This window comes from Atractosteus spatula, unplaced genomic scaffold (assembly GCF_055471065.1).
Source record: "Atractosteus spatula isolate fAtrSpa1 unplaced genomic scaffold, fAtrSpa1.hap1 Scaffold_44, whole genome shotgun sequence".
Lineage (NCBI taxonomy): Eukaryota > Metazoa > Chordata > Actinopteri > Semionotiformes > Lepisosteidae > Atractosteus > Atractosteus spatula.
In genome coordinates, this window is record NW_028296873.1 from 96,130 (window position 1) to 119,370 (window position 23,241).

The following is a 23,241-nucleotide window of genomic DNA, read 5'->3' on the forward strand; positions in this document are numbered from 1 at the left end:
GGGCCGAATTAGGCCAGTACCCACTATTGATAAACATACAAAAAAGATTATTAAAGTATTGGCTACACCTAAAAAACAGTGACCAAAATTCATACCACCACAAAGCCCTGCTGAGCCAAGAGCTGAGCCCAAAACAGAGCCCCCTGAGCCAGCTGGTCCCGAGGCTCACTGACACAAGCCACACTGACACTAACCAGCATCAGGACAGCACTGCTAGAGCACCACAACTCAGACTCAACCACATCACAGACCAAACAGCAATATCTCACACACTGGGACACACACACACAAACACAACATAAACTGCAATGCTACAGAACCCTAAACAGGCAATACACACAAGCCGAATATTTGACCAAGATAAGAAACAACAAAAAGAATCAGACCCTGAGGAAGTAAAGGCTCAGTGACCACAGCCTGGCAATAGAAACTGGGCGACACAGGCAGACCTGGCTGCCCAAAGAGGACGGGCTGTGCTCCCACTGCCAGCGGGGAGAAATAGAGGCAGAGATGCACTTCCTACTGCACTGTGACAGATACTCTGGGATTAGAGAAACATCCTTCTCTAAATTCAGAAATCTAGTCCCAGAGATCCCACACCTGCCAGATCACAACGGGTCCCAATCCTACTGGGAGAGGGAGGAGGGAACTCAGTTGAACTGGCAGCCCAGTATGTGATCTCCTGTCACAGCCTGAGGAACAGTGAGCCTGTCTCCCAATAATGCTCAATATGTTTACAGTATATGTAAATATTTTATGACATGTCTCTGTTGTAAATGTCTGTAATATGTCTGTAGATTTTATTTTATGTTTTGTTCTATGTTAATTGTATTATTTTATTTGCTTTGGCAACACTGATTGTACCCATCGGTCATGCTAATAAAGCACCTTGAATTGAATTGAATTGAATTGAACAGTATTTACGTGCCACTGCTCCCAAGTGGCTCTGGGTTAAGACTGCTCTTTCACTTACTTGCAACGCAAACGGAGAAAGCAATTTTTGACAGTCTCTCGAGAAACTGCGCTAGGTGTTTAGAGATAGACTTTGTCAGTTCCCCCTGGAATGATGGCCTCTCAAATAGTTTGTGATTCCTCTAGACGTTATACAGTACAATCAAAAGCGCAACAAAAGTGTTTTCCGTGGAGCAGGTTTCAGACCCGTAGACCAGTTTTATTTGTACAGCAGGACGCATTCCCAAACGCGAATCTCCTGTTTTAGAAATGCTTTGGGCGGCGTGAAATGAAAATAAGAAATCAATTCCAGATGCACATGGAAGCAATCAAGTGTTTCATCCGAACTGTTTCAAAGACTGCTCAAGAGCTTTCTTTTCACAAACGCGCAACGATTAATGATGGGGGTGCACCCTTCAATGCGCCTTACATCTCTAGGTAGTGATTGAGACGATTCGTAGCGTGTGCTCATTTCCATATATGCCCCGTGTTGCAGTGGTAGGATGACGTAAAATACTGCTTCGACACGTAACGGCATTATATTCAACTTCAGGAGCTGAGGGCTTTCGTAAGCGCGTAAATCAAAGGCAATTCTCGCGTCTAACACTAATGTAAAAGCTTTTCAAAGTGCAGTGTGGTGCAGCTTGTAAAATCCTTGTCCACATTTCTCGTTTGTTGATGTTTTATCTGTCTGCCAAAGTTGCATTTTGACTTGATCATTCGAACGTGAAGCTGCCCTTAAACCCTCTGAGGCGTATCTGTCTGCCGGCATGTATTTTGTCAAACATTTTTTTTGAACAGAGAGCGACTTTGAAAAGGTTTCCGCAGCCACCTCGCACTCCATGTTAGATTGTAGGAGGAATGCAATGCAGGGGCAGCAGAGCTTGCTGTAGTCGTAGCCGAGTGGTTAAGGCGATAGACTAAAAATCTGTTGGGGATTCCCCGCGCAGTTTTGAATCCTGCCGACTACGGCGTCTGCCGTACGTCACCGTATGCCTGCGCAGCAAAGGCAAAGTGCCGCTTCCCCTTTTTCTGGTACTATAAAAACGCTAAATCGCTTGGACCCTGTGCCATGGAAATCAATTCTTCAGATAACGACACGTTTTGTGTTCGCACGACCGGTGTTCTACTTATGCCTTTGAAAACCTAATAAAGCTGAAAGAACCGACACGATAGGTTCTTGTAAAGCACGCCTGTAAAGAACTGTTAACATCAAAGGGTTTCAGTGTATTAACTGAGGAGAAGGCCTGATCGCTAATTGTTGACTTTTTATTTGGTGTGAGAAACACTCTCACTGCGCATGAAGTGCAACAAATGTAGCCGCAGAAATTGCATAACGCTTTCATTTATGCTATTGCAGACACCGACGTTGCCTAGATAGAAAACCGAAATAGCCATGGGTTTGCTTGCTGGTCTGAAGGATCTCTCTTCGAATCTCTATCATTTGTCAATGGAAGTAAAAGGCGCTGCAATCTGATACATGTTCAGATTCAAACCTGCAGCTGTTCTTCAAGTTTATTTTTTGACTAATTACAACTGAGTGTCACATGAGCAGTTACATAAACTTATCTGGCATATTTTAACACAAATGCCATTCTTAAATTAAAACTAACAGTACATTGTCAGGGACATTCAGTTATATACAAACAAGAGACAGACAAGAGAATATTTCTACCTTTCATGTGGACTACAGATGCAGCCATTCAAAGTGCGCGGCACTGACACGTACCGGAGGTAATTGGCTACGGCCTCGCGGATCGTGACGCGCGATGACGCAATATACTGCGGTACGTGATTGGTTGACCGACAGGGGCACTCGTGGTGCGTTGGTCGGTTGTAGAAAGATTTAAATGTCTTTACTGTGCCTGTTTTAGTATTGAATATTTATATGGAATTTTACCACTGAAGGGAAATCTTAGTAGCTGAGCATAAAAAGAATAGGAGCATACTGTAATGCGTGTGAAGGCCATGAACGATATTAATTTTGGAACATAAACATACAGTATATGGCTGGTCTCGGTACTTTAAAGAAAAAATACACACCAGTATTCCATTTCTCCCTAAACATTTTAAGCATCGAAGTCTTTAACTAACGTGATACCGGAGGCAACAAGCATACTTTTAGAATTTGATTAAAAGGGAATATACAGATGCAGCCATTCAAAACAAGCGGGGTATGCTGCGGTATAACATGGTGGGCGTGTCACAGTAAACCGCATCATAACGTATGCAAATTAGATTATGTTAATAGTATCCGGAATCACCTTGTAAAACCGCCAGGTGGAGCTAATAAAGGTTAACCTCTCCTGTACAGCATTTGAGCTGTCACCAGAAAACGTCAGTTTCGAATCACTGCTGAGGGACAATCTTTATTCAATTAAGAATTTAAGTTGTATACTCTTTAGACTTTTAAATTTAAACAGCGTATTACAGCATGTTAATCATTAAACATTAAAAAGGCGGTATCTTTTATAAAAGCAAGATTGTTCTTTTGGACAAAAGTACACAACCTACCACCTTTATTATAAATATTTTAATTATGCAGGAATATTTTATGCATCAAAGTCTTTACCGAAGATATTACTAATAGTATTAATAATGAATGACCTTGGACAAGCTGTAAGCTCAAAATATTACCCTGGTCCACATTCTTTGTAACCATCTTTGTAAACGAAAAGAGTTTATTTTTTCATTGACAAAAAGTAACACCACAGCATTTAGTTGATCCGATCACGCATTCGTTTCCAATCATACAAAGTAATTCTTGAGAATCTCCGATTCACCATGCCTTTCACATGCTCATAAACGATATTAATTTAGGAACATAAACATATTACTGTATGTAAACTGCACTGTATATTGCTGGTCTAGGTAGTTTAAAGAAAAAATACACACCAGTATTCCATTTCTCCCTAAACATTTTAAGCATCAAAGTCTTACATGTTGTTATTTGGGAAACGTTTGTACGTGCTCCTTCTGACCATATTAGGATTATATACTTTGTGAAAAGTGATAGTCTTTTAACCTTTTCTGTGAAAGTGGAATACTGGTGTGTATTTTTTCTTTAAACTACCAATACCAGCCATATACAGTCTGTAACGTAGGGATTTCTATATGTCTTTATTTAGTGGTTACATTAGTGACAAAGGCTAAACTTTTAGGTTTAGTAATGCGTACGCCGTATGGCATACATGTTTGTTTTGGGTTTTGCTTGTTCACATATCTTCCCTTTTTATAAAACGACATGGTTGAAAACTGTTCCAGAGCCACTGTTGTTTCATCAGTGAAAAGTACATCATGAAATGCCTCTCCCTGTTCAATCCACTGGAAAAAAGAAAAGGAGCATAAAGCGTCTGATGGTCATAAACGATATTCATTTAGGAACAGCATCAGAGATATGTTTTTAACTGCACTGCATCGGAGAGAATACCATAGTGTGTTTTTTTTTTACTCCCTGGCGGAAACTGGCTTCCATAAGAATCAGTATGGCTCAGAGATTAAATAAAACTTCACTCGCACCAAACAAATGTATATTTCTAAATATCACAACATGATCGAATTTAAGTCATTTTAATAACAATGAATAGTCACCTATGCGTTACAATATAAACATTTATATTGACTTAAATTGCGTTTAAATCGCCTTTATTTAAAACCCATAAAAAAAGCTGATACTGTTTAGACTTTTAATTATTTAAAACTGTATTACAGCAGCACAATGCACAATGCAACGTAAATCGCTATCTTTGTCTTCTGTGTAATAATGTTCACCTCTCTGTCCAGCAAATTAACAATAGTAATAATAATGAACTTTATTGTATATGGCGCCTTTAAAGGTGGCTCCTCAAAGCGCTTTACAGGTTAAAAACAATAACAACAATACTGTTAGGCTGGGCAAATGATTTTTTTTTTTAAGAAATACAAAATGAGATATAATGATGTGTTCCGGTTTAGACATTAACGAAGAGCATAACACGTGGGCGGCGTAGCGGTCGGCTCTGGCTTTCCCATCTACTGTATACCGATACACTGCAAGTACAACCCCCCTCTCTGCGGGAGTGCTGGCTGTGACGAATTAAACCGGTTTCACAGGTATTTTCAAAGTAGAAGGGGGCGAGATTTCCAGCGAAAGACACCTCCCGCCCTCAAAAACCCAGTAAGTACAGTACTTACTAGTTAAGAAAGCTAGGCTCCTCAATGAAATCGCTTTAACATGCTAATACGTTGGTGTAACAGTCTGGGAGTGGCAAGCTTCTAATGTCTCCCAACTACGGCGAAAGGAACCCTTCTTTCATTGGAAGACAATGAACATATTCTAGCCCTAAATGAATTAATAGCAAACATGGTTTACATAAAAGACATTTTTCCAAGAAAGTTTAGCCTTTGTCACTAATGAAACCACTAAATAAAGACATAAATATAGAAATCTTAAGATTTTTAAAATACATGACTTTGCTAAAATTTATTTTAAAATAAAAACAATTACAAATGCCAGCGGAGAGAGAGAACAGGGGAGGGATGTTGGTTTTGCATAAGGGGCGGGGAAATTAGGTCTATTTGGGAATGTGGAGTTACATGTTCTGGCTGTTTGTGAATTATCGTTGTTGAGTATGGAGTGTTGAGGTATTGATTTTGTGTAATGCTTTATGTTGAAAATTAAGGTGGATTTTGTTTATGATAAAGAGGATAAACTGGGATGGGAGGAGGGTTTGGTTTTGCATAAGGGGCGGGGTTATGATAATTGGAGGAATTTGAGAGAGTTTAATGGTTTGATATATTTGATTTTGTATTGTGGTTGTTATCTATGTTTTTGGTTGGTATTATGTTTATATGGTTGTTTTTGTTGGTTGGTCGTTATTATGGTTATTAATAATACGATCTATAGTTGAAATCTGAGCCTAAATAAAAAGAAAAAGCATTTTCACAGAGCAATTACGCTGTGTTTATGCAGAATAAGTGATTAGGTTTATGAGCGATCTAAATACTTATTCGTTTAAAACGCTATATAAAATAAAGTTTATTATTAATTTGCTGGACAGAGTGGTGAACATTATTATGCATAAGACAAAGATAACGATTTACGTTAAAAGACATTTAATTAAACACGGGTTTGTGATTTAAATAGGAATGGGGGTGACGGGAACTCTTAATCTAAATAAAAATAAAATAAATAAAACAGGTTTCGATAGTTAATAACCACTTTTTATGGACGAAACACGGGTGATTTTTCTTCCTCCTGATCAGTTTAGAAATCTGTGTACGCTGTAAGGTTTTTACTTCTTAATTAAACTTTTAAAATACACGATTCGAATAGAAAGAAATCCTCTTCCTGGTACAGTATGTATAGCAAACCAGTACGTCTTTTTCCTCCAATCAGAGGATTGTCAGATGGTGTCAGCCAATCACCATTCTGAAGCCCTACCATAATCTCTGGTATAGGGAGAACCAAGAATTCTGTCCCATAGGTTATGTAGATAGATGATAGATAATTTTATTGATCCCGTGAGGGAAATAAAGTAAATCATTTTCATTTTAGGAAATTATTAAACGCTCGGTTAAAAGCAAAGGAGATTGTCTGTTATAGTGGACATAAAAACAAGAGTTTGCTGCGGCGTTATTGGAATCCCAAATTTAACAAAAAATCGCTGGCATTATATCCTAGAAGACACAGACCGGCACCAGACCGGGAGAATGCCCGCAACGTAAAAGAAAATGCCTGATGAACTAGGGATTGGACAGTTTTCAAGTGCTTGTACAATCGATGGAAATGTTCAAATAAAAGTGCAAAAGAAATAAACAAAATAATAATTTATTTCTTTATCATATTGGCTAGCTAATGTCCTCTCTTTGCTAGTTAGTGGCTGTGTTTCCGCGTTGATTAGCAACGGGTGACTGTTCTCAGGCGGAAGATGTAAACAGCTTAATTTTTGTGTTAAATAATTTTAAATTAAAATTCATTCTATACATCAATAGCATTTTTGGGTACCGTTTCATAACACTTTCATGCTTAAAATGTTTATGGAGAAATGGAAGACTGGTGTGTATTTTTTCTTTAAACTACCAAGACCAGCCATACACAGTACAGTTTACGTACATACAGTAATGTTTATGTTCCTAAATTAATATCGTTTATGACCTTCAGATGCGTTATGCTCCTCTTCTTTTTATGCTCAGCTACTAAAATTTCCCTTTAGTGGTAAAATTCCATATAAATATTCAATACTAAGCGGATTAAAATGTGCACAGTAAAGAGATTAAATGATTAAATCTTTTCACTACCAACCAATGCACCACGAGTGCCCCTGTCAGTCATTTTGGCCAGCCAATCACTTACCGCGGTGCCCTGTGGTGGCTTGTGGGTAGTTTACTGTACCGCGGGTTTGTACCGTGCATTTTGAATGGCTGCATCTGTAATATGGAATCGCGTATCTAAAGAAATTAATAACGATATAATTATATTCATGTACCACAACACAAGAATAGTACACGCTGTACAATGTCTGTTGATACTGTTTCTGTAGGGCTTTTTCAACACTTTACACGCGACCTTGCCAGTGGCGCTGTGGGTTAGGTTCCTGACTTCATCACATGTTGTGTGTTTAAATCCAGCTGGAGCCATGACTTTTTTTAACAAACATTTCTTTGAAAAAATAAAACTTTTCCCTGTGTCAGAGATTAGATAAAACTTCAGTCGCACCAAACAAATTACAACACACTGAACACTGAACATGTTAACCCAAATATGTCTCACAATACTTTTATGGTACATTACTTTTCTAAAATGTATTTAAAAATAAAAACGATTACAAACGCCAGCAGAGAGAGAGACACACACACACAGTTCTTCATTGTCAAAAAGTAATTGTTTTTTACTTTGTCAGCACCCAGACAAACGCAAACGCAAACGCGTTATTAATTAAATGCTTTTATTCATTCTTAATCTAACTCACAAGTTGTCATCTGTTGTTGAAGCTGTGTGAGACTAGACTCACACATGGCTAGACTTGACTATTTAACCATGAGATTATGTTTATGTTTTGTGGCGTCTCCGGGGGAATAGATAAATGTAATAAGTACGAAAGTACTCACACCACAAACTCTTCTTTTATTTTCGTGAGGTTTCTTCCTTTTCTTTCGTTCGACCGTCTTCCAAACCAGTCCGCAATCCGTTTTCTCTGTCCTTGTTCAGTCTGTATTCCAAAAGTTCGTAAAATCCAACAAATCCGCGTCGAGTCCAAATCACAAGCCGTATACCGTTATCCTTTATTTATTCCGAAAATCCGTTGTCCTTAAATCTTTATTCACTCCAACCAAACTCCCCTATCTTCTCCAACATGCATTCACCTACTGGCTTCCGCGCCGGTTCACTGTTTCCGGGGCATATATATTTTGTTTCCTGATGAGACCCACCTGTGTCTCGTTGTCTTTCAGCCTGAGCCCTTTCCATCTGTGGGTCAGCTGGTTTCTCTTAGTGGCCATCTTGGTCAGGTCTAAGTCAAGTACAGTGAGCAGATCGTTCCTAAAATACCTGTCCTGGATGACCCTCCCTCTGGTCCTCTTACATACCCTCCCCCTGAGATCAGCCCCGTCCTCGGGCTGTCTGGAAAAGAAACAATGCATTCGGGAGAGGGCATCGACATTACCTTGTTTTCTTCCTGGTCTATAAACGGTTTGGAACTGAAACCTCTGGAGACTAAGGCCCCATCGCGTAATCCGATCATTTTTGTCCATGTTCCTTAACAACCAGGTTAGTGGCGCATGGTCAGTATACAAGATGAATCGTCTTCCCAATAAATAATATTTTAAATAATCCAGGGCCCATTTGATCGCAAGACACTCCTTTTCGATTGTGGAATAATGTTTCTCCGCAGGGCTTAATTTACGGCTAATATACAAAATGGGGTGCTCTGATCCTTCAATTTCCTGCGACAGTATGGCTCCAATCCCAGTGTCCGATGCATCAGTTTGTACCATGAATGTTTTGTTAAAATTAGGTACCTGTAAGACCGGCTGCGATGACAAAGTCTTTTTTAGTTCTTGAAAGGCCCTCTCTTCTCTTTCTGTCCATTTTATTTTTTTCAGGGCAACTCGTCTTTGTGCAATGGGGCGGCAATGGCGGCAAATCCTGAAATGAATCGACGATAGTAGCTTGCTAATCCCAAAAATGTTCTTATTTGCTTTTTTGTAGAAGGTCTAGGCCAGTTTCTAATTAACTGTACCTTCTGTTCTTGTGGCATGATCATTCCCCTCCCAATCGTATAACCGAGATAATTGGCTTCCTGGGTCCCTAGACAACATTTTTTTGGATTAGCAGTTAATCCTGCTTTCCGCAAAGCTCCGGTTACTGCTCCCAAGTGTAGTAGGTGTTGTTCCCAAGTCATGCTATGAATTACGACGTCATCTAGGTAGGCAGCCGCAAAATCTCGATGAGGTCTGAGTATGCGGTCCATTAATCGCTGAAACGTAGCAGGAGTGCCGTGTAAACCAAACGGAAGGACCCGATGCTGGTATAGCCCCTCCGGGGTGGCAAACGCGGTTTTGGCTTTAGCTTCTTCGGCTAGGGGTACTTGCCAATATCCCTTCGTAAGGTCTAGCGTACTGATATATCGGGCGTTACCTAATCGCTCGATTAGCTCATCTATACGAGGCATAGGGTATGCGTCAAACAACGAGATCTCATTTAATCTTTTGAAGTTATTACAGAACCTAATAGTTCCGTCTGGCTTGGGTATCAGTACTATGGGACTAGCCCACTCGCTATGGGATTCTTCTATTATCCCCATTCTTAACATTTTTTCTACTTCTTCCTTAATTAGTTTCCTTTTTGCTTCAGGTACTCGATAGGGGGCCAACCTTGCCCTTTTTCCTGGTTCCGTGATAATCTTATGTTGAATGAGGTGGGTTCAACCAGGACTTTGGGAAAAAACATCCTTGTTTAGCGACAGGAACTCTTGTAATTCTTGCTTCTGTGCCGGAGCCAGGTCCCCCACGGCGATGGCACCCGTTTCTTCTTCCAAAGGATCAGGGGAGAAGTGGGTGAGCAAAACTTCTGCACCATGCCATCTCTTTAGTAAATTCACATGGTAGATTTGATGCTGTCTTCGTTTGTCAGGTTGCTTAACTTTATAAGTGACTGGACCCAATTTTTCCACCACCTCATAAGGCCCCTGCCAGGAGGCCAGGAATTTACATTCCGGGGTCGGGACCAATAGCAATACTTTGTCCCCTGGCTGAAATTCTCGCACTATAGCTCCCCTATCATAAATTTGCTGTTGCTGCGCCTGGGCCTTCTCCAGATTTTCCCTCACAATGGGAACAACAATGTTTATTCTTTCCCTCATTTGTTCCACATGTTCAATGACAGTCTGTAATGGTGAAGGCTGATGCTCCCAGGACTCTTTGACCAGGTCTAATAATCCCCGTGGTCTCCGAGCGTATAATAACTCAAAAGGAGAGAAGCCAGTCGAGGCTTGCGGTACTTCTCGGATAGCAAACATTAGATAAGGGAGCAATTGATCCCAATTTTTGCCATCCTTTTGCATGGCCTTCCTCAGCATGCTTTTCAGGGTTTTATTGAAGCGCTCCACTAGTCCGTCTGTTTGCGGGTGATAAACAGAGGTTCTGATTTGATGAATACCCAAAAGCTTACTTAGGTCTTGCATGACCTTTGACATAAAAGGAGTCCCTTGATCAGTTAAGATCTCCTTAGGGATTCCCACTCTAGAGAAAACGTGCACTAGCTCTCTAGCTATGTTTTTGGCCGTAGCTGCCCTCAGAGGAATGGCTTCGGGGTACCTCGTGGCATAGTCCACTATCACCAGTATATACTGATGTCCCTTTGTAGTTTTAATCAGGGGTCCCACTAAGTCCATACCAATCCGCTCAAAAGGAGTATCTATTATTGGGAGGGGAATCAGAGGGTTTTTATAATAAGGTTGTGGGGCAGTTTCCTGACAGGTTGGGCATTCCTGACAATATCTTTCGATGGCCTTGTATATTCCGGGCCAGAAAAATCAAGAAAGTAGCCTTTCAGCCGTTTTCTTCACGCCCAGGTGTCCTCCCAAGAGGTGGCTATGGGCCAAGCTGAGGAGTTTCGACTGGTAGGCTCGGGGAATGAGAAGTTGCTCCACTTCTTCTTGTCCTCTCTTCTGGACCTGATAGAGGAGATTGTTTTTTACCATAAAGTAGGGGTAATTCAGGGGACTATTATTATTACATAACTCCCCCTCAATTTTTCTCACATGTCCCCATGCATGTCTTAAATTCCCATCTTCCAGCTGGGCCGTTCCGAACCTACCTCGATGTTCGGGTGGCTCCCAGTCTGGTAAATCCATATTTAAGAACTCATCTCCAAGTTCCAAGCCTTCTCCTGGCTGGTTCGCCTCTCCAGGGGAGTCTGTGTTATCATCTGAATCTCCTGGACAGGGGATTGGTTCTTTCCTAGCCAACTGGACAGTATTCAAAATTTGAAGAAAGTGGGGACAGTCATGACCCAACACCACAGGGTAAGGCAATTGTTCAACCACCCCTACAGTTGAAGTATACATTCCCATTTCTGTAGTAATGGAAACTTTCACAGGTGGATACACCTTAGTTTCCCCATGAATGCACGTAATAGGTATCCCCACCGCTTGCCTGACCTTGGTTCCTTCAGGTAGGGCTGAAGAGGTCACCAGGGTCACCATACATCCAGAGTCTAACAGGGCCTCGACAGGCTTTTCCCCTATCTTAATTTTAGCGATGTGGGGCGCCTCACAGGACGGAACGCTCGCCGTGAGGTAGTTGCATTTGGCTTCCTCTCTGGTGTCCACTTGCATAGGTTCACCCCAGTTGGGACACTTACTGGCCAAATGTCCCTCTGTATGGCACTTAAAACACCTACGGGACTCTTTCCATGGTTGGGGCCTTTGAACCAATCTTTTCTGAAAAGATGTTGTAAATTGAGGAGGATCTCGATGGTCCCGGTACTTCAGTGACCTCATTCCATTCCCTGAACTCTCAGGTTTCCTCCTCTCCTCTTCCTTAATCAAGGCTTCTGTGGCATGCTGTCGCTCCACTAAATCAACAGCCTGGTCTAAGGTCTGGGGATCCCCATCACTCACTTTTCTTTTCAAGTGAACAGGCAGACTCCTCACAAAGTGGTCCAATACTACTCTTTCTACCACTTGCCCCGAGTTTAGTTTTTCTGGCTGAAGCCATTTCTTCGCCAGATGAATCAGGTCAAACATCTGAGATCTGGCGGGCTTGTCCATTTGATACTTTCAGTTATGGAACCGGACTGCTCTTATCTCCATGGTTACCCCTAATCTCGCCAAAATCTCCTTTTTTAGAGTTTCATAGTTCTCCGCATCCTCTTCTTTTAAATCGTAATAAGCCTTCTGGGCTTCCCCAATTAAATAAGACGCTACTCTCCCTGCCCATTGCTCTCTGGGCCATGCATTCCTGGCAGCTGTTCTCTCAAAGGTGGTTAAATATGCTTCTACATCATTGAGCTCCGACATCTTTTGAAGCCCAATTTCTTCCATCTTACGGGGTTCTCCCCCTGTTACCGAGGACCGTCTAATTTCTTCTCCTAATCTTTGCAATTCCTCTCTCACCAAATTCTGCTCTTCTATAATTCGTTGATTCGTCTCCGTTTGAATCTTATTAGCCTCCTGCTGTGCCTGTATGGCTTCTTGTTGTGTCTTTAAAGCGTGGAACTGAGTTAGGGTGGCTTGGGACAATTGTTGTATTAATTGGTCCATTGTTCTTAGCGAGAGTTCTTACCCAAACCGAGAGAAGAAGAGGAAAAAAAAATAAGTCAACTTTTTATTTCCACAAGTCTTAGTCACGATCAGCGGTTGCCCGCATCCTCCAACATTTTGTGGCGTCTCCGGGGGAATAGATAAATGTAATATGTATGAAAGTACTCACACCACAAACTCTACTTTTATTTTCGTGAGGTTTCTTCCTTTTCTTTCGTTCGTCCGTCTTCCAAACCAGTCCGCAATCCGTTTTCTCTGTCCTTGTTCAGTCCGTGTTCCAAAAGTTCGTAAAATCCAACAAATCCGCGTCGAGTCCAAATCACAAGCCGTATACCGTTATCCTTTATTTATTCCGAAAATCCGTTGTCCTTAAATCTTTATTCACTCCAACCAAACTCCCCTATCTTCTCCAACACGCATTCACCTACTGGCTTCCGCGCCGGTTCACTGTTTCCGGGGCATATATATTTTGTTTCCTGATGAGACCCACCTGTGTCTCGTTGTCTTTCAGCCTGAGCCCTTTCCACCTGCAGGTCAGCTGGTTTCTCTTAGCGGCCATCTTGGTCAGGTCTTAGTCAAGTACAGTGAGCAGATCGTTCCTAAAATACCTGTCCTGGATGACCCTCCCTCTGGTCCTCTTACAGTTTATTAATCTTCCTTGTTATGCACTGAGAATGATAAGCACCCCAAACACGAGGGCAACGTAGCGGTCGGCTACGGCATAAACATAATCTCATGGTTAAATAGTCAAGTCTAGCCATGTGTGAGTCTAGTCTCACAGAGCTTCAACAGCAGATGACAACTTGTGAGTTCGATTAAGAATGAATAAAAGCATTTAATTAATAACGCGTTTGTGTTTGTCTGGGTGCTGACAAAGTAAAAAACAATTACTTTTTGACAATGAAGAACTGTGTGTGTGTCTCTCTCTCTGCAGGCGTTTGTAATTGTTTTTATTTTTAAATACATTTTAGCAAAGTAATGTACCATAAAAGTATTGTGAGACATATTTGGGTTAACATGTTCAGTGTTCAGTGTGTGGTAATTTGTTTGGTGCGAGTGAAGTTTTATTTAATCTCTGACCCAGGGAAAAGTGTGGTGTGGACGGTTGAGGTGAGAATGCAGGCTCGTGCTGTTTCTGTTATTCTTTTTGTCTTCTTCTGGCTTGGTCGGATAGTTTTTGTTTTTGTTTTATCCATAAAGTTTGATAATCGGCCAGTGAAAGCTCTGTTGTCCTTCACATGAATGCCTGAAACATTGTGCCGAACCCAAGATTTTACAGTATTTTTTCTTTAAAATACCAATAACAGCAACATACAGTTTACATAATATGTTGATGTTCCAAAATTAATATCGTTTATGACCTTTATGACCTTCATTATGCTCTTCGTTAATGTCTAAGCCGGAACACATCATTATATCTCATTTTGTATTTCTTTTTTAAAAAAAATAAAAATAGTTTGCCCACCCTAACAGTATTGTTGTTATTGTTTTTATCCTGTAAAGCGCTTTGAGGAGCCGCCTTAAAGGCGCCATATACAATAAAGTTCATTATTATTACTATTGTTAATTTGCTGGACAGAGAGGTGAGCATTATTACGCAGAAGACAAAGATAACGATTTACGTTGCATTGTGCATTGTGCTGCTGTAATACAGTTTTAAATAATTAAAAGTCTAAACAGTATCAGCTTTATTTATGGGTTGTAATTTAAAAAAAGTCAACAACCGCACTCAAAATGCAATTTAGAGCTTTCTGGCAAGAGGAGACACCCAAATTAATAATGTAACATGCCACTGTTTGTGCATGAATAAGGTTATACTGCTTTTTCCTTAGATATGCGATTCCATGGGTTTTTTTTTTTTAATCCCCGGCGGAACCGGGCATCCATAAGAATCAAGTAATAGGTTTATTCCATGCTGAAAAAAAAGAATAAAGAAAACACATTCCATAAGAATCAGCGCTTTTATATAGCGCCTTTAAAGGTGGCTTCTCAAAACGCTTTACAGGATAAAAACAACAATAACAACAACAACATATTGTATTTCATTGCACTTTGACAGATCGTCCTTAAATCAATTGTTGATTTAGTTTGACAGTAACCCTAACACTAACCCTATTTTATTTTTTCAAAGAAATGTTTGTTAAAAAAAAGGAAGTCATGGCTCCAGCTGGATTTGAACACCCAACTTCTGATGTGGGAGTCAGGAAGCTAACCCACAGCGCCACACGAGTGTTGAAAAAGTCCTACAGAAACATTATCAACAGACATCATCCAGCGTGTACTATTCTTGTGTTGCGGTACATGAATTTAATTATATCGTAATTAATTTCTTTAGATACGCGATTCCATATTATATTCCCTATAATTTCTCAAATTCTAAAAGTATGCTTGTTGCCTCCGGTATCACGTTAGTTAAAGACTTCGATGCTTAAAATGTTTAGGGAGAAATGGAATACTGGTGTGTATTTTTTCTTTAAAGTACCGAGACCAGCCATATACTGTATGTTTATGTTCCAAAATTAATATTGTTTATGGCCTTCACACGCGTTACAGTATGCTCCTATTCTTTTTATGCTCAGCTACTAAGATTTCCCTTCAGTGGTAAAATTCCATATAAATATTCAATACTTAAACGGGCACAGTAAAGACATTAAATATACATATACATACTGTATACAGTACAGTTTGCATACAGTAATATGTTTATGTTCCTAAATCAATCTCTTTTATGAGCATGTGAAAGGCATAGTGAATCGGAGATTCTCAAAAATTACTGTACTTTGCATGATTGGAAACAAATGCGTGATTGCGAAATGCTGTGGTGTTACTTTTACAAAGACGGTCAATGAAAAAAAGAATGTGGACCAGGGCAATACTTTGAGTTTACAGCTTGTCCAAGGTCATTCATTATTAATACTATTAGTAATATCTTCATTAAAGACTTTAATGGCGACAGCTCAAACATGAGAGGTTGAGCTTTATTATCTCCACCTTGCGGAAATTCCTGATACTATTATTTTACTTGCGGTACCACGTGGTATTATGAGGTACTATACGAGATTTTATGGTAACTCGCGGTAGGCTGCGTCCAGAGCACCACAAAATAATGCGGTATTGCCTGCTTGTTTTGAATGGCTGCATCTGTACGTGTTGATTTACTGATCGGAATAATTGAAAAGTTCGGGTTCATAGCTGATGCAGTGCGTGCTAATTAGAACGACAGTAACGCTGAGCTCTCAGCACCGTACTGAGCTCAGGTGTTTTTCTAAAGCTGTCAGGTGCAGTTTATTTACATGAAGGAAATCTCTTACTGGATACGATTACAATACAGTAAGTAGAACAGGCTACGTAGTGAGTAGCCCGATGCGTTTAAAAGCAACAGGAGCCAGGCAGGAGTCAAACCTACAATCTCCTAATCCATAGTCAAACGCATTATCCATTGCGCCACTGGCTCTGGTGTTACACTCCTGGACTGTAACACAGTGAGCTCAGCACTGCTACTAGCACAATATTACCCCCGGTCCATTTTTTTCCAAAAGTGAGAAACACCTGTTTTCTACATTTTGTCTGTTTTAAAACCATATATCTTTAAACCAAGCCAAGAGTTTGTCCTTTGCACTGATATTCTGATTCATTTTGATTTCAAAGAAAAAAAAATTCTTCCAAAGCATCATAAAATTGCCAGACTCTACTTCTCTCTTGTAGTAGTACAGCAGACCTTTCCGGTCAAGCAGATCACAGAGTCCGAAATAAGCTTCCTCCATCAAACAAAGTACCTGAACTTGACTCTGTCATCATAAAAGCTAGAAACGCTCACCAGATTATGTTTTAAGAAGGAACTGCGGCTCGGGTTCCACCGAGACCTAAACTCGGATTTGAGGATTCAGAGTCCAGAGTGCGGACCGATGGTGCACAGAGGGTCCACCTACATTCCTCAGTGATCTTCTGCATGTTCAAACCGCCAGCGTGTGACTACCCTGTCCCCGTGACCTCATTGCTCTGCTCTCGCCTCTTTGCAGCCGAGCCCGACTCACGGTAAAGTGAAAAAAAATGTTCTCAACGTGTGATTTACTCTGGAGCGAGGATAGATGTTACCTTTAGGTTCAATTTTTTATCCTCTTTAAAAGATCAAGGACTGGGGTGAGCTCGATTTACCACCCTTTCAGTTAAGAACCCGATGTGCGGACCGATTAAGCTGCATGGACTCAATCGTTTAACTCTTCTCCATTTGCAAGGCTAAGGTTAATGAAAAAACATTGCTGACTTTGTTTGCCAGCCACGAGTGCTGATTAGCAAGGTTTGTATTTCATCTTTTGCAAGTTGCATCCATTTTAAGAAAAACAAGTCGCTTAAGACAGGAAATGAATACTTGCATTTAATTAAGGCTAGCCGTAGGCGATTGTCCATAATGACCAGTTCTGCTCGAGAAGACAGAAAAAAACAGCCACTGCTGGGATTTGGACCCAGGAGCTCCTATTTACTAAACAGGTGTTTTAACCAACTAAGCCACACTACGCCCTGTGCTCCCTTTTTTATAGCCACTGCCTTGGGACATCCTTGTTGTGAAAGGCACTATATAGAAATACATTGAATTGAATTGAATTGATAGTGTAAAATGTCGTGTCTGTTGTTTGTTAAATAAGACTGTCTTTATTGATTATTATGCCTCAGATGAAGATCAGATCACATTTTAGGAGCCATTCATGTCGAAATCCAGATCATTCCAAAGGGTTCACAAACGTTTTCTCGCAAGTGTGCAACATTCACTCCACAAAGTAAACGGGTCATGAAAGCCGACAGATTTTTCAAAGATTTCAGTACTGATGTCACTCCATGTAACTTTAATAACAGTGCGATGATCGAGGAACAGAGTGGGATCGCGGTGGTTTATCAGACCGGTTGGGGCTAGGGGTACACGTCAGGATGGCTGAGTGGTCTGAGGTGCTGTGTTTAGGTAGCAGTCTCCCCGTCAAACGTGGGTGCAAATCCCACTCCTGACAATGGGCTAGTTGGTCTTCCTTTTTCTGAGCTTTTTTGAAACAAATCAACACTAATCAAACACACAGGAATGTTTTCGAAAAGCATTGAGGAGTGGACAGGATGCCCCTTTGGAATAGGGCTCAGAAAATGACGGAGAAGGGAAATTACGTAAGATCCCACACTTTGGAATCTGATTGGACAAAAGGTACGTCGTCTCCCCGTCATGGAATCAAACACCGTTCTCTCACATGACAGGCAGGAATACTCATCACTATACTAACAAGGAGCACTGGCGTGCCGCTCGGAGGTATTTCCTCTTACGGCCACTACTGTTTTCGGGTTTCGGCTTTTATTTGCATTCCTTCCAGAGGAGCGCGTAAAAATGAGTTTTCATCTGCGCCATTCTCACTCCTCCTCTGCTATCGCCACTGCTCGCCCTCGTGCGCTTGGAAGACCTATGGAGTCGGTTCTTTCAGCTTTATTAATTGGGTTTTCAAAAGCTAGGAGTAGGGCACAAGACATGCAAACGCATAGAGAGTCATTATCTGCTCCCAGGTGCGAAATGTCATTGGTGGACACAGAATAATATATGCCTAAGGTAGCAGGTCCAAGTGATTTAGTGTTTTAAAAGTAGCAGGAAAAGCAAAACAGGTGTTTTTCCTTTGTTGCGCAGGCACACGACGACACCATAGTCAGCAAGACCTGAAGCTTTGTGGGGAGACCCCAACAGCCTTCTAGCTTGTCACCCTAACCACTCAGCCACGCCTGCAGAGTATACCACAGCTGCCGCCACTGCATTCTTGATACAGTCTAACATAGAGTGCTGGGCGGCGGCGGAAACCTTTTTCAAAGTCGCTTTCTGTTTAACAACAACAACAAAAAAAACTTTGACAAACGTGCCTCGCAGGACTTAATGGTGGCTTCAAGTTGGAATGATAAAGTCTCCCCGTCCGGTCAGGAAAAGGGAACTTTGTTAGACAAAATGAAGGACGTAATAATAACGGAGAATTGTGTGCGCAGTACTGCAGTTGGAATAGCCTTTTATTAGTGTTAGATGCTGGAATTGCCTTTTTTTTACGCTCTTACGAATGCGATGTCAACGAAAACAGAACAAAGCACAAAAAACCCTCAAGTCCTACAGTTGAATAGAATGCCATTACGTGTCCAAGCAGTATTTGACTTCATCCTACCACTGCAACATGGGGCATATATGGAAACGAACACACGCAACGAATTGTCTCTAATCAGTCCCTACAGTTGTAAGGCGCCTTGAAGCGTGCACCCCCATCATTAATCTTTGCGCATCTGTGCAAGGTAAACTCTTGAGCAGTCTTTGAAATGGCTCAAAGGAAACACGTGATTGATTCCATGTGCATCTGGGGTTAATTTCTTATTTACATTTAATTCAAGGGAAAGGCTTGGGTCAGTTTCAGACGGCCTCCAACAGCGAGATTCAAGCGCCCCACCTTCAGAGCAGTCTGTACAGCGAGAACGCCAATGGCTCCTCTGTTCTGGGTTGCGGTTGTGACCCCATAACCTGAAGTGTTGGTGGCAGACAAATGGAGACTAACAGGTGATGTCCTAGGACATGACTACATCGTGACGCTCAGTGGGGATGGGGTCCTCCGCTTGGAAAAGAGTGCGAGGCCCCTTTAGAAAAAGACTTTATTAACAGGCATTCCACCTCAGCCTAAACACCTATACCTTGCAAAGCGCATGCTATTAGACAGGCACCTCTGCAAGACCTTAAGAGTCTCTTAAACTAGTGATGGTAAGGTGTCCCGAATGGGCGATGTTCGGCTTTCAAATCATCTCTCTGTGGAAGCGCTCAGATGCAGCTGTTTAAGGCTTAGAAGCAGCTGACTGTTTCACTACCTAGCTGATCACTGTCAGTCAGGGAGCTCAGAGGTGAAAAGCCTGTCTGAGAGACAATTCACCGTCGATCAATTCAATATGCTCCGTAGCAGCTCGGCGCATCTGAGATCATCTTGGTTACCCTGTAGCTCAGATGAGTGAGAGCGTGTGTGTGTGTACCACCGTGATTGGATGCCGGTCCTTCTGCTGCCTAGCTTCCCTAATTTCGCAGATCGCTGTAAAATAGCAAAGAAAAAAAATAAACTGTCTTTTCATCAGCGTGATCGACCCTAGCCAGCATGCTTCAGTGGCCTAATGGATAAGGCACTGGCCTTCTAAGCCAGGGATTGTGGATTTGAGTTCTCTCTAGAGTGCTCCTGTCCCATTATGAGTGTACAAATGTCCTTGCCATTTGCAAAGCTACAACCCCACCAGTGAGTATCTCACCTTTTTTCTCACATACAGTTGTGAGAAAAACCTTTGTAAACAACCCTCGGGAATGATGTGGGTTTCTGCATGAATGGCTCCTAACGTGATCTAATCTTTATCTACATGTAAGTCATAATAATTAAGAAAGATAGTCTGATTTAACAAACAATACATGCCCAACATTTTACATTGCTGTTTCTTTACTGAACAAATGGTTTCAACAATCAAGGTCATTGATGGAAAAAGTATGTGAACCCTTATAATAAGGAGCTAGTGGAACCTCCTTTATTGACAAAAACCTCAATACACACTTTCTGTAGCGGCTGATCAGACCTGAGCAGCGGTTAGGAGGTATTTTGGCCTATTCCTCTATGCAAAACTGTTTCAGTTCATGTATCTTTTTGGGATGTCTTGCGCTGAATGGCCTGCTTCAGATCACACCACAGCACTTCAATGGGATTGGGGTCAGGACTCTTACTTGGCCATCCCAAAATACAGAATTTCTTCTGTTTCAGTCAATCTGTTTTTGATGTACTCCTTTGTTTTTGTCATGTTGCATGACCCAGCGTCTTTCGAGTTTTAGATCACAGACAGACACCCTGACATTCTGCTGTAGAATTTCCTGATACAACTTGGAATTCATCGGCCCCTTGATGATTGCAAGCCATACAGCCTCCGTCATGCTTCACAGTTGGGATGAGGTTTTGGAGTTGGTATGCAGTGTTTTGTTATCTCCAAACATAACGCTGTGCACATTTACCAACAAGTTCAACTTTTGTCACATCTGTCCACAGAACATTGTTCCAGGAGTTGCTGTGGAACATCCATGTGGTCTTTAGCAAACTTGAGAGGGGCAGTGGTGTTTTATTTTTTGAAGGGAGCAGTGGTTTCCTCCGTGGTGACCTCCCATGATCACCACTCCTGTTCAGATTTTTTCTTATGGTGGACTCATGAACACAGACGTTACCACGTGCAAGAGATGCCTGCAGATCCTTAGCTGTCATGGGGTTCTCTGTCATCTGTTTGAGGACTGTACAGCGTGTCCTTGCACTGATCTTTGTAGGACACCCACCCCTAGGGAGAGTAGCAACGGTGCTGACATCTACCTGACTGTGGACTGATGGAGGCCCAAGTCTTTAGAAAACCTTTCGTAACCCTTTCCAGTCTTATGAGCTTCAACAACTCTTCTTCCGGGGTCCTCTGAAATCTCTTTTGATCGGGCCATATTGTACGTCAACAGAATTCTGATGTGAAGAGCAGCTATCCAGGATTGTGTGATTTTTATTGCGGCAGGGCAGGTCAAACCCACACCTGAATTGACTCATCAGCTGACTCATCGATTGGAATAACCGACTCCAATTACCCTCCTTTCAAGATGTCATTATCCGAGGGGTTCACATATTTTTCCATCAATGACCTTGATTGTTTAAACCATCTGTTCAATAAAGATACTGTACTTGTTCAATAAAGATAAAGACGATGAACAAGAACTCCAGAAATTAATTATTAAGACAAAGTCAACCACCTTTTTGCTAGATCCCATCCCCACTCAGCTAGTCAACGATTCCCTCGAAGGACTGGCAGGACCTATAATTAGTATGATGAACGCATCCCTTGTGTCAGGCATTGTACCTGATCGATTTAAGGTAGCGGTTGTTAGACCGCTCCTTAAGAAGTCAAATTTGGATCCACAAGTTCTTAACAACTACAGGCCTGTCTCAAACGTCCCATTTCAATCTAAAAGTCTTGAGAGAATAGTTGTGACCCAACTTCAATCGTATCTGGATTCAAATAATATACTTGAGAAATTTCAGTCTGGTTTCTGCCCAGGCCACAGCACTGAAACTGTATTAACAAGAGTCGTAAATGATATTCTGTTAGCTACTGATGCGGGGAATGCAACAGTGCTTGTGCTTCTAGATCTTAGTGCTGCCTTTGACACGGTTGACCACTCTGTTTTGTTACACAGGCTTGAGTTTGAGGTTGGCTTATCTGGAACTGTCCTTAAGTGGTTTACTTCATATTTAACTAATCGTTTTCATTATGTTCAAATATCTAATAATTATACTGCTTCATCAACATCACCAGTTCAGTTTGGGGTACCAGAGGGATCAGTGCCGGGACCAATATTGCTCTCTCTCTACATGCTGCTGCTAGGTAGGATAATACGAAAACATAATATGAACTTTCATTCATATGCTGATGACACTCAAATATACATTTCGTTTACACCAAACAACAACTCTTCTATTATCACTTTAGTTAAATGCATTAATGAAGGAAAGACTTGGATGTGTGAAAACTTTTTGTTACTCAGTTCTGATAAAACTGAGGATCTGTTGATTGGAGGCAACAATACTGATAGGACTACTATAACTTCAGCACTTAACTCAGAGGATTTAAAAATTTGCCTCAAAGACACAGCACGTAACCTAGGCGTCATATTAGACACAAGGCTCTTAACAACTTGCACTGTTAAGTGCCTTGGGACAACCTTGTTGTGAAAGGCGCTATATAGAAATACATTGAATTGAATTGAATTGACAATGTAAAATGTCGTGTGTGTTGTTTGTTAAATAAGACTGTCTTTATTGATTATTATGCCTCTGATGAAGATCAGATCACATTTTAGGAGTCATTCATGTAGAAATCCAGATAATTCCAAAGGGTTCACAAACGTTTTCTCGCAAGTGTGCAACATTCACTCCACAAAGTAAACGGGTCATGAAAGCCGACAGATTTTTCAAAGATTTCAGTACTACTGTCACTCCATGTAAATTTAATAACAGTGCAATGATCGAGGAACGCAGTAGGATCGCGGTGGCTCATCGGACCGGTTGGGGCCGGCGGCACATGTCAGGATGGCCGAGTGGTGTAAGGCGCTGCTTTTAGGTTGCAGTCTTCCCTGGAGGTGTGGGTTGAAATCCCACTCCTGATATAGAGCTAGATCAGTCTTCCTTTCTTCGAGCTTTTTCGAAACAAATCAACACTAATCAAACACACAGGAAGGTTTTCGAAAAGCATTGTGGAGTGGACAGAATGCCCCTTTGGAATAGGGCTCAGAAAATGACGGAGAAGGGAAATTACGTAAGATCCCACACATTGGAATCTGATTGGACAAAAGCTACATTGTTTCCACGTCGGGGAATCAAACCCTGGTCTCTCACAAGACAGGCAGGGATAATCACCACTATACTAACGAGGAGCACTAGTGTGCCACTAGGAGGTATTTCCTCTTACGGCCACTACTGTTTTCGGGTTTAGGCTTTTATTTGCATTCCTT

At 41.4% G+C, this 23,241-nt stretch overlaps 2 non-coding genes across 2 annotated transcripts; both read left to right on the forward strand.

Annotated features, from left to right (window-relative positions):
* The first annotated feature begins 1,840 nt into the window (after window positions 1-1,840).
* trnaf-aaa (transfer RNA phenylalanine (anticodon AAA)) lies at window positions 1,841-1,922 on the forward strand. The gene has a single exon. It is a non-coding gene; the product is annotated as a tRNA-Phe (tRNA).
* A 20,891-nt stretch (window positions 1,923-22,813) lies between these two features.
* Window positions 22,814-22,896, forward strand: trnal-uag (transfer RNA leucine (anticodon UAG)). The gene has a single exon. It is a non-coding gene; the product is annotated as a tRNA-Leu (tRNA).
* The last annotated feature ends 345 nt before the right edge of the window (window positions 22,897-23,241 follow it).